Genomic DNA, 12777 nt, shown 5'->3' on the forward strand with positions numbered 1-12777 from the left:
CTGTGCTGTATATAATGTTGAGCTAATGTGGGTTTTTCCTTTCTTATTTTTCAATGTAATACCTCTTGGTATTTTTCAGAATGAATAATTTAGACTTTAGTCTAAACCACAGTCAAAGTATAGTATAGAATTTTTTTGTTTTCTTTTTGTGTCTATTGCAAAATAATGTGATTTGAATTGGAGAAGGCATCTTGACGTTATGGCTGTGCCTGGCTCCTATAGCTGTTTCTCTTTCATTTCCTGCCTTTTTTGGCAGAGGTTGTGGCACAAGCCATTGCAGCATTGTTCAATTGAAGTACACAGTAAAACTTGGCTCAGGAGTCAATGTATGATCTTGTGTGAAATGTCTTCAAAGACTGCAGGTGGCACAGCACAGGCCCATGGGTAAACTTGGGTGCTGATCTAAGAGGAGCTGTCCTCTTGCTTTTCTGCCTCTTTGCACTGTGGCAGTGTAGAGGTGACTGAAGCTGTATCAGACCAGTACTTGCAGCAGCCCCTGTGGCCTCTGAATAGTCCATGCTGTGAAACAGAAACAGTGCTGGATCCTGAGGTGTTGGCTCTTCTCCCCTTTCAGGGAGCTCCCTTACCCTCCAGTCTTGATCCATCCTACTGACTATGCACATCTCCTCAGCTGTGCACATCAGGTCTTCTGTCAGAGGAGTCTGTTCATCTGCAGCTGCAAGGGTAGGACTTGCCTAGGTGATGGCTTGCTGACTGTAGTTATTGCTGTTTTTAACTCTAATGAAAAACCACACAGTTAAGGATGCAAAAGCTAAGGTATGTCAGAAATAAAATTGCATGTGTAAGATTCAAGGGAAATCACATGATTCAAGATTAATGAATAAAGTGTAGACCATTGTAGCTTGACATTTTCTCTGAATGCAATCCTAACAATGTCTGGATTTTTATTTTTGTAATCTCTTGGTTTGTTTATTCATAGATACTTTTTTCCCCTCTGGAACACAAGAAAGATGTTTTCTCGTAGTGTTTTTTGTTCTGTGGGTTGCTGGTAGCGCTCACATTGATGGGCTTTGAATTTGCAGCACAAACCAGCATCACTTGAGTTAAGGAACGTCTGGTAAGCAGTAGCAAGCTTTTGTCCTCTGCGTGAACCAGCCCTCAGAAGAGGAATGAAGTATGCTTTTTGCTAATGGCTGGCACGGTATTTGCTACATAGCAGAGTAATGATGGGACTCAGAAATCCCCAGCTTTGTTCCTGGCTGTGGGGTGAACGTGCTGCCTTTGTTTAAACACAGAACAATCAAATGCATGACCTTGGACATCAGTGCAGCAAAGGGGATAATTAATCAGACGTATCATGTTGGAGACCTGAGCTCTGGTCTCAGCTTTGTCAGATGTCGCGTTAGGATAACTGCTTTGTTATCCCTCTGTAAGGTGACAAGCAATGATCCCAATTTCTAATTAGTGTGGGCGTTATCCAGTGGTCAGAGCTGCAAAGAGCACAAGGTTATGAATGCTAACACTAGTCTGCCTGCTGACTGCTGAAGAATGGTTTCTTTTTCTCTGCCTTGGCCGAAAAGCCCGTTCGTGATGGTGACACTGCATCTGTTTCCTAGAGGCTTAGATACCTGTCTGCAGTGCAGGAAGCTCAGTGATGCCGTCAGGCTGGGTCACTGCAACAGGCCTGCAAAGAGCTGTTGGGAGGAGTGCTTGGGGCCTGTTAGCAAAGTTGGATGTCTTGCCAGCAAGTCTCTGGAAGCCTTCCTGAGTGTATGCAGGCTGTAACTTAGTTAATGGTGTTCAGCTCTCAACACTCTGGCTGTGGCACAAGGAAAGGTGATTCTCTAACCCCAGCAGTTTCTATTAGGAAAGTATTAATCTCTTTCTGTGGATCTCTGAGGGAGAATCATTCCAAATAAAAACATCTTGAATTGTTCTTTAGACTTTTTCCTCTACCAGTATATGTAAAATATATGCAAAATACCTGATGTATTCTTGAATACTTTGGCATCAAACTTTGCAGAAGCAGACACTGAGAACTTCAGCTGAAGTAACTGTTAAATAGAATGATCTAGCATTAGAAGTTTGCTACATTAAAAAAAATCTGGTTGTCAGTTACTGTGAGTGTTGTGGTGTTTTTTGTTTTTTTTTTCCATGGGACTGGCATTTTTAGATGATATGCTAAAAATTCAGGACACTTCATAGCAGATGTGATAGTATGTGGTCATCCTCACTAGAATTAGTCATATTAGTTGTTGGTTCTTCCTAGGAAAAAAGGAAAGTGACTGTATTAAGCAGTAACACTTGACACAACTTAAAATCAAAATAATGTAGACAGTCTTTATTTTGAGTGTGCTATGCTGGCATAAGACAGTTTTGAATAGTTTTGGAATAAGAGTTGGCAGTGCTGTAGGAGAGCATGTAAAGAGCTGTGATTGATGATGCTTTAAAATCTTTTTAAGTGTTGGACAGTAGTTGGAGCTATTCCAGTTTCTTTTTCATGGAATCTTGTAGTTGCAAGAAAATTTGGGTTAAGTGGGAAATGATTTTTCTTAGAAAAAACCCTAAAACAGAAGTTGGGAAAATCATTCCTTTCCAGTCCCTGTAAATCAGTAAGTTACAAGACAACTTAATTTTTCACAGTTTCTACCTAGTCAATTAAATCTTTTGTATAGATGGGGCCCTGCAGAGTTTTGAAAGGAAAAAATAAACAAAATGAGTAGTAGTGTTGGGTTTTCTTCCTTTCTGAAAGGGAGAGTATGCAAACTCAGTCTAGTTGGCACATAGATTTGGAGGCTGCTAATTCAAAAAGTATTGCTGTGATTTCCAGATCTGTATTCAGCTAAATCAACATTTTGCTAAAAATGTCTTCAATGTATATTTGAAGAATATATATCAATAGTTCTAGGCCTTGTATTTATTTCATGTGACTATTGATCTTTTCAAAATACAAGCACAGAACAAACTGAGACATAATATTAGATTTAGAACAATATTTTTTTTTTCACATCCCAGCCCATATTTGGGATAGATTTATTTTATGCTTGCAGGAGATGTACTCTCCTTTAGTTTCTGTGTGCTGCAGGATTTAAGAAGGTAATATTTCTTTTTCATTGCGGTTGTAAAGAAGCATGTGGGCAGGGGCAGGGGTGGGAGTCTCTCATCTTATGCATAGTAGTTGAAGGCACTTGCTGAAGAGAGTTCTGCTGGATAGCTTGAATAAAATTAATTCCTTTCCTTAAAAGAAGAGTCTTGTTCCATCCTTACTTCAGAGGTATGTGCTAAAGTCATGATACTTGAAGTGTTCTTAAGGTAAAACAAAAAAAAAGCCTCTCATTGAATGACTGCAGAGAAAGTCAAAGATGATTACCTTGTACATAGGTGTGCACACTGTTCTTGTTTAAAAACAAGTGAGAGGTGACCTGCCCTGGTCACCTTAAATCCTTGGGAAAACATTCCTGTCTCTGTGGGTTTTACTGGTGGTGAGGCGGGGAGATTCCATGCTGTGTGCTGTTGTTTTTTGTGTGGCTTCCACGTTAACACCACACACTGTGAGAGCAGGCACCCTTAACCAGGCTGTGGTTTTCTTCAGTGGGGAGAAGCACCAGGAACTTAACTGTTTGATACCCAAGTCATTTTGTGGGCATGACCTGAAGTCCATCAGCAGAAGCGAGAAAGGCTTGTACTTTCACATCCCTGTCAAGCATGGCTACAGTTCCTTGTGTCTGCAGCTTTCATTAACACATCTTTTTCTTCTTCTAGAAAAACAAGACTTACAAATAAAGGCGGAAATTTTCTTTCTGTGATTAAATTGACTACAATCAGAATGAGCTGCTTCACATCCATCAGTTCTTCTCACTGTGTACTTATCTGTTGCTGCTTCTGCGTCTTGTACTGCTTTAGGTGAAAAACACTGTTTTCTGCCATTATTTTCTTCTGTTGTAGCCCTTCTGCTAATGACCCGAATAGAACAGTCTTGTAATGAAAAGGCTTCATTAATTTTTAATTTTCTTTTTTTCCACTGTTTTTTCTTAATCTTTCTACTTGTACTCCTTTGTATACCCCAACCTGCAGGCCAATAAAACTTGTCTTTTGGGCTGTGTTTGGTGTGATGGTTGTTGTTGCTAGAGGTAGCGTTAGATATTTGAGAGATCTTTGTATATTACTGCAATACTATCGATAACAACTTAAAATTAGCTAAAAATTAGAAATATAAAAGTACTGTCTGTTGAAATGTTCTCCTTATGTTATACAATGTTACAATTAATTCAGCAAAGCTGAGTAATTTTATCTTTATAAATAAATCTGTAGAAGTAATTTCTGAAGAAATGAGGCATGTGCTGTGGCAATCATTTGATACAATCTAAAACTTTAATTCCTGTCAGACATGATGGACTTCTTGGTTTCAAAGTTAAATGAGTAAGCTTTTCTAGAGTTTGAGGCAACTGTGTGAGGTATAAGAGTTATGTTCTGACAGCATCTTAACACTGTGAATGCCACAGAAAAAGTGAAGCCAGACCTGACCAGTGTGTAAGTTCTGAAGACTTTTAAGGAATTCTGTCTGGATAAACAGGCTTGCATTTATCTGTAAATGTCGAATTTGGTTCATTCTTTCACTTCATAGTTTGACTGACTGACTTTGGACATACATCTAGTGGCATTGAGCTTAGAAATGAACTCTTCAGTTGGGGGTTTAGGTGTATTTCTAGGCTTTGTTCCTCTGTTGTTCTTTCTGTCTGGCATGGGCATTCCTCTCTCTTTGTATGGTGTTCTTCTGCCTACATGTGAAGCCCAGTATTGAGAGTGGAATTTAATTCCCTGTGTCCTAAGCTAAAGATCATGTCAGATAGCCCCAACAGAGAGGTGTTGTAAATATGTATTTTAAATCTATAATGATTTAGTGAAAAAGATTTGTTTAAGTTGTTAATTGAGGAGTTGTATGGGAACTGCTGAGTCACGACCTGAACCTCTGATTGATCACCTCAGGTGAGCAATGAGTCAGCCAGGGGAGCACAGGTGAAGGCAATTCACCTGTGCTGCAGGAAGGGGTGGAGTCTGGCTCCACCTCTCCTAGACCCATTTAAGAACTGACTACCAGTGGGGAAGGATCTCTTCTGGAGATCCACTCTGCTGGAGTTTCATAAGCGAGCCCAGGATATGGGTAAGTGTCCCATCTATTCTCTTTGTGTTATTATAATCTGCTTTGCCTAACTCTCTTGTTTATTTCATAATTATAACATCTTAATATTCTTTGACTATCCAGGAGCGAAGCTGAATTTCAGGTTCATTGCCATCCTGAAGGGTGGTTTCAGATGACGATGGGTTCTCTTCAGTTTTCAGTTGATGGTGAATGTGCTGTCGTTTAAGCAGATCCAGAAGGAACTTAGTGTAAAGTCAAGGTGTATTGATTGGTGAAAGAACTTGGTGGGTTGGGAAAGGAAAAACAGGCTGGTCAGCCTTGCGTTGGTGCCTGGCAGAATATGGAGGTTATTCTGGGAGTTAAGAAGTAAACACTTGAAAGAGAGTGCAGTTATTGGTCAGGATTTGTGAGAAGTCCTGTATGGTGAACGTAATCACAAGGTTACTCACGTTGGAACAAGGAAAGCTGATTGATGTAATCTTTTTTTAATTGCAGTGAAATTTTTGGTGCTGTTTCTTGCAGAATTCTTCTGGACAAAATGTCAACATAAAGCTAGACAAATACATAATGCAGTGGGTGAATATCTGGAAGACAGTTTGGGCTCAAAGGGTTGTGATAAAATGGTATTACACCAGAATGACTGCCAGTCACTGGTAAGATTCCACTGGGCTCTGTTGTAGTGACAGTTATCTTCAGTATTTTAATCAATTATTTGCAGACTGGACTTGAAGGTTTACTATTTCCACTATTTGTGGGAATACCTGTGGTTGCCTTGGTAGTAGAGAGACTTTGCAAGGAGAATGACAAATGGGAGGGCTGGACAATTGCCAGCTGCATGAAAAGAGCAAATGCCAGGTTCTACATCGGGTGCAGGCTGTGGAGGAGAGGTGGTGAGCAGCCTTACAGAGAGGAATCTGGGGTGTCAGGTTGAAGACAAGATGAACATGAGCCAGCAGTGTGCCCTGGCAGCCCAAAGGGTCAGTGGTACCCTGGGGAGCAGCACGCCTGTCTGGGGAGCGGCTGTCCTGTTCTGCTCTGTGCTGTGAGGCCTCACCTCCTGCACTGGGGGGCAGGGCTGGGTGCCACAGTGTGAGAAGGACATAAAGTTATCAGCGTCCAAAAGGAGGCTCTGAAGATGGTGAAAGATGTGGAGGGGAAGATGTATGAGGAGCAGTTGAAGACTCTTGACTTGTTCATTGCAGAGCAGGCTGAGAGGAGGCCTTGTGGTGGCTGCAGCTCCTCACAGGCAAAAGAAGGAGAGTGCTGAGCGCTGTTCTGTGTGACAGTGATGGGGCCTGAGGGAAGGCATGGAGCTGTGTCAGGGGAGGGGCAGCAGGGGGTTTGGGACAGAGTCTGCACCAGAGGGTGTCAGGCACTGAACAGGATGCCCAGGGCAGAGGACGTGATACTGAGCTGTTGGAGTCCAAGGAGCATTTGGACAGTGCTCACAGACATTCAGGTAGAATTTTGGGTAGTCCTATGTGTGTAGCTGGGAGTAGGACTCAATGATCCTTTGGATTCCTTCCAGCTCAGGATATCCTATGATTCTGTGGGGTCAGGTTGTAGATTTGTTATTTTGAAGATCAGATAAGACTGTTATAATAAGCTAATTTCATTTGAATTGAGTCGTCAAGAGAACATCACCTAGACTTGCATTAAGCCAACTTACTTTGCTGGAGATATTACATTATGATCATATATTCATAAATGTTCTAAAGAATCACCTGTATTCTTCAGTAAGCAGTTCCAGGTATTTATAATTGCCCTAACTTTGTGCCTTATTTGTACCCTGAATTCATCCGTATACTTGGCTTCCAGCCGTTGTATTTCTGTCCGTTAAGTGAGTGGTCAGCTAGTCTTCTGTCGATTCCTTCTCTTTTTGTTTCTGGAGTTTGCATAATTGAACAGTGTTTTAATTTGCAGCTGTTGGAGAGAATTGATTGAAATCATTTTTACTTCAAAGTAGGAAGCAGGAAACCTTTTGTTTAAACAATCAGTTTAAACTTTTTTTTTACTGTATACTTAGGTATTGTTTCCAGAGCTGTCCATTGTCTAGAGGATGTTCAGCATGCTGATAAGAAGGAGAAATCTTTACATACTGCATAAGCCACTTTTAGCTAAGAGCACACCTGTGTGTGTATAGTATATATAATACATCTAATATACATATCGTATACTTATATATGTGTATATGTATATTAGATATATATATATTGTGTGTGTGTGTGTATATATATACACACATTTATAAGTATACTTCTGTATTAGGAGGGGGGTTGAAACTAGATGATCATTGTGGTCCTTTTCAACTCAGGCCATTCTATGATTCTGTGATTAATGGAGTTGATTTTTCTGTTGAAATTTTGAGTTAATAAAATTGCATTATAACAGGAGTTGTATTATTTCCTGGATGGTTTAGTTTTAATACTGACTTATTCAAGCTATGCTTGGGTGGAAACTAGAACTTTCCTAAACTGTAGGAATTATCACTTAAATTATTTGTATTATTTATGTCTATTTTCAATGTGCCTGGTTATTATAAAAATCTTAAAAGTATTTGCTGTTAAAATTAAGTTTTATATTAAATAATGGGAAAATGTAATAAAAGAAAGAGAAATAGATGAAACAGGTTCTGTTTAAGCTGTACTTGAGAGTTTTAGAACTAGTATGTATCATCCTTAAGCATATTATTTATACTAAAAGATTGGAAATTAAATTTGCTGTGTTTTTTTGCTCCTAGTAAATTTTTTTCTAACTTCTATGTGGGCTGTCAAGTGGTCTTTAGTAGTAGAATAGGCTGTGAAAGAGATAATGTGCACCTGCTTATTGGTTAGTGCACTGCATTTCATTTCTGTTTAGTCTGTAACTTTTATCAGATTAGCAACGGTCATTTTGTTGGAAATTCAAGTAAGTACTGCTTGAATGTGGACAATAAAAGGAGTTTAAATAATTTTTACAATTTTAAACTTTATTTTTCAACTTTTTTGAGAAGAATAATTTTAGATTTTAGATTTTTTTTCATTAGTTTTATAATAACAATTCAAGAAGACTAGTTCTTTACTAAAGACTATGTCTTTACTGTAGAGGTTTAGAATACTGTTTGTTAGGCTTTTTCTAGAAGTATTAATCTTTGTCAAAAGATAGAAGTACCCATCTTTGCATATTGTGAAGCTGCATGTGAAAGTAACTTTTATAGAGGTTTCACTTTCTCTCATATAACGACATCACCATTTCTTAAGTGCCTTTTCTCAATTGTCTACTGTGCTTAGTTCTGTTGTACTACTTGAGGCCTTTCTGTCTCTTGTTCACCATTTTTTCTTTCCGTGTTTACCCAGGATCATTTCAAACGTAATAATGCAATTCAGGTACTCAATTTCCCCCTGTAATTGCTGCTAGTTAACCATACCATTTCTAAAAGAGGGAGTATGAGTGTCAGGTGAGTTTGCTGAGTTTGCCTCAACCTCAGGAAGTTCTGCTCTTCCATAGTAATTTCGTCACTGATGTCCTGCTGATACTCAAACTAACTGGGGCTTTTTCCTATAATTATTTCAGACTTCTTAGAGACTTGCTTTTGTATGTGCTGCTCTATTTCCCCAGTCTTCTCTAGGAGATATGTAAATAAAGCTTAATTTCTTTGTATTCTGATTGTAAAAATATGATTATGGAGAAGTTTGTTTTCATAAGGAAACCAAACCAAAGATAGGCTTTTCTGTTTTTTTCCTCAGCTTTTTCTTGAAATAGGCAAAATTTTTTTTTTATTTGACAGCTTTTCCAATGTATGCAATGTACTACAGTGCAAAACTCCGTTTGTGCTTGTATTTCTCTTGGAGACAGATAGAGGTATGTAGGATGCAGTGTTATCAAAAACTGTACAAGTTGGAAGTGTTGAGTCTCTTCTTCATTCTTGAGGAATAAAAAGGAAATTTGTTGGTTCTGTCACTTTCTTTCTCCAGGTTATTGTAACTACTGTAGATCATGTCAGAGGATCAGGTTTAGGAACAAGTACCATTGTGCAATATAGCCTTGTGCAGCAAGTCAGAAAACTGAAAGGAACTGTTCAGAAGAAAGATATTATTAATGCTTCAAGCTGTCTGGGGAAAAAAAAAAAAAACAGTTCACCAGGTGAAGAGCGCTAGAAATACATTTGGTTGAGGCTCTTTGCCAAAATAGTATCTTGTTCTGCTCTTGAGAGAAGTTAAAATCTATGTTTATTTATCTGTCTTTTAAAAGAAGGAAAGAGAAATACATTGTAAAAGCAAATTCTATACATGTCTCATACAAAACTATTACAGAACTGATTGGACTGTGGGGAGACATCACCTTTTGAAAATCAAATTTATCTTCCATCATCTGTTACAATCCTGGTTTTTGCTCCACATCCTCCTGCTTGTAAACTGGCTTTCATTTCACTCTGTGATAACTTTATTTAGGCTTCCAGCGGAGCGCTTGAATTGGGCTTGTATTTTACTCTATTGGACTTAGTACTATTCATGATTTTTATGCTCTTTGTGGACCACCAGTTTATTAAGAAATAGCCTCTTACAGTCAAGGAATAGTGTTTCAGCCTTGTGAACAGCTCTCCATGGAGCTTTTGAACTCTGTATTCTGAATGCAGCTCTTCACGTGGCAAGGGAAGAAATGTGATCCTAAAGTATATACAGCCATTAGCTTAAAATCCTAATATGCTATTAATGATATCATTTTTTATTAAAGTGGAAGCTTCAGATGTTGCATGTTGTTCTTCGCCAGTGATACTGCTTGTTTTCTCCAATGTCTGTTAGGCTTTTTATTTTTTTACTTTCAAGCTTTTTTATTTTTTGAATGCAGCATTAGTTTCCATTGCACGCATTTCTAAATGTAAAAACCAGTCATTGCTTAATTTATATTTTTGCGTTATAGATCACATAGCACGTTACAGGTCCCTGGAGTCCTGAAATTCTGCTGAAGATTTATTATAGCAGTTCCTGAAAACACTGTGGTAAAGCAGTAACCCATTATTTTCTGAGTTAATGCAGTAGACAGCTGGAACTGCACGTGACATCTCGCTGCTGACTGTATTACCTTTGGGAAAATCTGTGATACCTCACAGCTTACCATGTGGAAGGCAACTCCATTTCTTCTGTTAAGGGTGGCTGTCACAAGCGTTTCGTGTCCTTCTCGTTTCTAACTGGAAGCATGCAAGTCCAGGCTTGATGAGTTTCTGGGCAGCTTGATCTAGTTGTTGACAACCCTGTTCATGGCACAGAGGTTGAAAGTAGGTGATCTCTGAAATCCATTTCAGCCCAAGTGATCCTATGATTGTATCTCAGGGTCAAGGTGACAATGACTAGGCTTGTGGTCTAGGAGTTTCCCTTGAGCCTTTTCCTGTTCTTGCACACTAGATAGGGGCTGCCTTTCGTATGTCTTTTCATGGTGTTATGTTGTGTTGAGAAATGGCTCCGGTATCTTTTGAGAATGTTCCTGCTGTTTCTCATCTATTCCCCATTTCTGTGATTTGAATCACAGAATCACATGGACAGGGTTGGAAGGGACCTCAAAGGTCATGAAATCTCCAACTCCCCTGCCACATGCAGGGCCACCAACCTCTCCATTTAATACTCAACCAGGCTGCCCAGGGCCCCATCCAATCTGGCCCTGAACACCTCTAGGGATGGGGCATCCACAACCTCTCTGGGCAGCCTGTTCCAGCACCTCACCGCTCTCATAGTAAAGAAGTGAAGTGGAGTGAAGGCAGGTTGCTGGGGAGAGAAACTGAAATCAAGTTGTGGGGCTTGGGCTAGAGGGGTGGACACAAGTAGTCCCAAGAAAAGTAAACTAACACATGCATGCGTGTTTTATTTTGAAGTGGCATAAAGGTAGCCCACCATTGCTGAGCAGTGATTGAAGATCCTTTGAAAGCTATTGGATGCTGAATATAATTTTAAGGCAATGCAGACAGCATGTTGTTACCCATTGAAAATCTTTTCAATTAGTAACATCTCAATCATCAGCTGTAGAATGGTGTTTGCCATACTATGGACAATTTTTGAGACTTTTTTAAGGAGGAATTGGCTTTCACTTCTTGCCAAGAAAGTCTGTATAGCTAATGTAGTGCCTGGCACATTATGTAAAGTGATTCTTTTTTTAATTAGTTCAATTTTTTTGGTGCTGTATGAAAAATTTTGCAGTTACTTCTACACTTGCTTGAGAAGCTGCAGGTTGATTTTGTGTGGTATTCTCAAATCTGGATCCCTGCAGGTTGCAGATTTGTGTGGATAACAGTAAATCTTTCTTACTGTCTTACTCCATGGATTTGGCGTGGTGTCTGTTCTGGCAGGAAGAGGTTGTGGTCCTTTCTTGAAGGGCTCATGTTTCTCTCAGCCACCAGAATACATTTTGTTACCAAATGTGTAGTTTGATGCTGACTGAATCAATTGCAATATCCTGATGAATTTTGATTATCTATTTTCAACGCTAAATGGTTCTGTGGGAATGTCTTGCAGGTAGATGTGAACAGATGAGGAAGTATGATGTGTATTGTTTTTTAGTCTGGATTTTTTGGTAAAACTTGACTCTATTTTTCAGGAAGGATGTTTGAGCAAGCAGCATTCTTCAGGAATGTAACTGTGGAGACACCATTACCAGTTTTTTTGGAAACTGAAATCTTATACAACTTTGGGAAAGTTTGCAGGAGCTCAGAAATACTGATGCAGGCCTTTCATTCGTTTATTTTTAAAGTTTGAAGTCTTCGTATGAATCAAAGTGAAATTCATAGGTTTGTTAATGTTTTTTTCTACATTACTTTTTCTTCCTCTCCAGATAGATTTGTTACTTTGCTGATAACCTTCCCTTTTCCAAAGTTCTCATCCACAAAATGACTTTGAATACATCATGTGGCTCTGGTGTTTTATTTTGTTTACACGATCTATTAAGCTGGTCGTTCCTTAAACTGATTTAAACAGTTTTCTTCTATTATTTTTCTTACTTGACGAACAAGTTCTATTACGATGTGTTATTTTAGATTTGATTTTCTTCATTAATGTTTGGACTTTATTATGAGATGCATAATACATTTCTGGATGGTGGTGACATGTTAAGACCTCTGTAGGTGGTATACTGACTGATAATGTAGAAGTCATTTAAGAAGTAGTTCACTTTTACGTATGCAAAATGAATGTACTGCTATTTACCCTGAACATTTTAAGACCACTGGGAAAATTACTACAGGAAAGCAAAGTAATACTAGGGTTATTATAGGTATTCTTCACATTGAGAAGTCAACAGGGTTTTCTATATGTTCTTATCATGGAAGTTGCTTCGGTTGCTTCTGCAAGTTTTTTTTTTTTTCTGGAATGTATAAGGAAAAGTATAACAACTTTCTTTTGTGACACCAGGAAAAACTTCAGTGAGCCATGTAACCGTGAAAAGTATATTGAAGGAGCTGTTTGCAAGAGGTATTACCCACTTGGTTTCCTTAGAAACACGGAACATGATTTACAAATATTGACTTGAGAAAGCTACAGCTTATAGGAAATCCTGAATTGTTGGTTCAGGCTTTTAAATTAATATCTCTGAAGAGTGTTGACCATACTGAAAGTTACTGCGTGCGCATGAAAATTATAATTCTGGATTTATATGTTCCTTAACGTAATAGCTAATTCTGGATGCAGGACTGTAGACAATCTTTGAGAGATTTG

General features: G+C 38.8%; 1 protein-coding gene and 1 pseudogene across 7 annotated transcripts in view; both read left to right on the top strand.

Annotated features, from left to right (window-relative positions):
• KLF12 (KLF transcription factor 12) overlaps positions 1–12777 on the top strand; it is a 276242-nt gene that overhangs the window by 4203 nt on the left and 259262 nt on the right. The gene's annotated exons all lie outside the window — the stretch shown is intronic.
• Positions 1–12777, top strand: part of LOC149920185 (E3 ubiquitin-protein ligase TRAIP pseudogene) — a 52229-nt pseudogene continuing 39452 nt past the window's right edge.

Source organism: Phasianus colchicus, chromosome 1 (genome assembly GCF_987193195.1).
Source record: "Phasianus colchicus chromosome 1, bPhaCol1.hap1.1, whole genome shotgun sequence".
NCBI lineage: Eukaryota > Metazoa > Chordata > Aves > Galliformes > Phasianidae > Phasianus > Phasianus colchicus.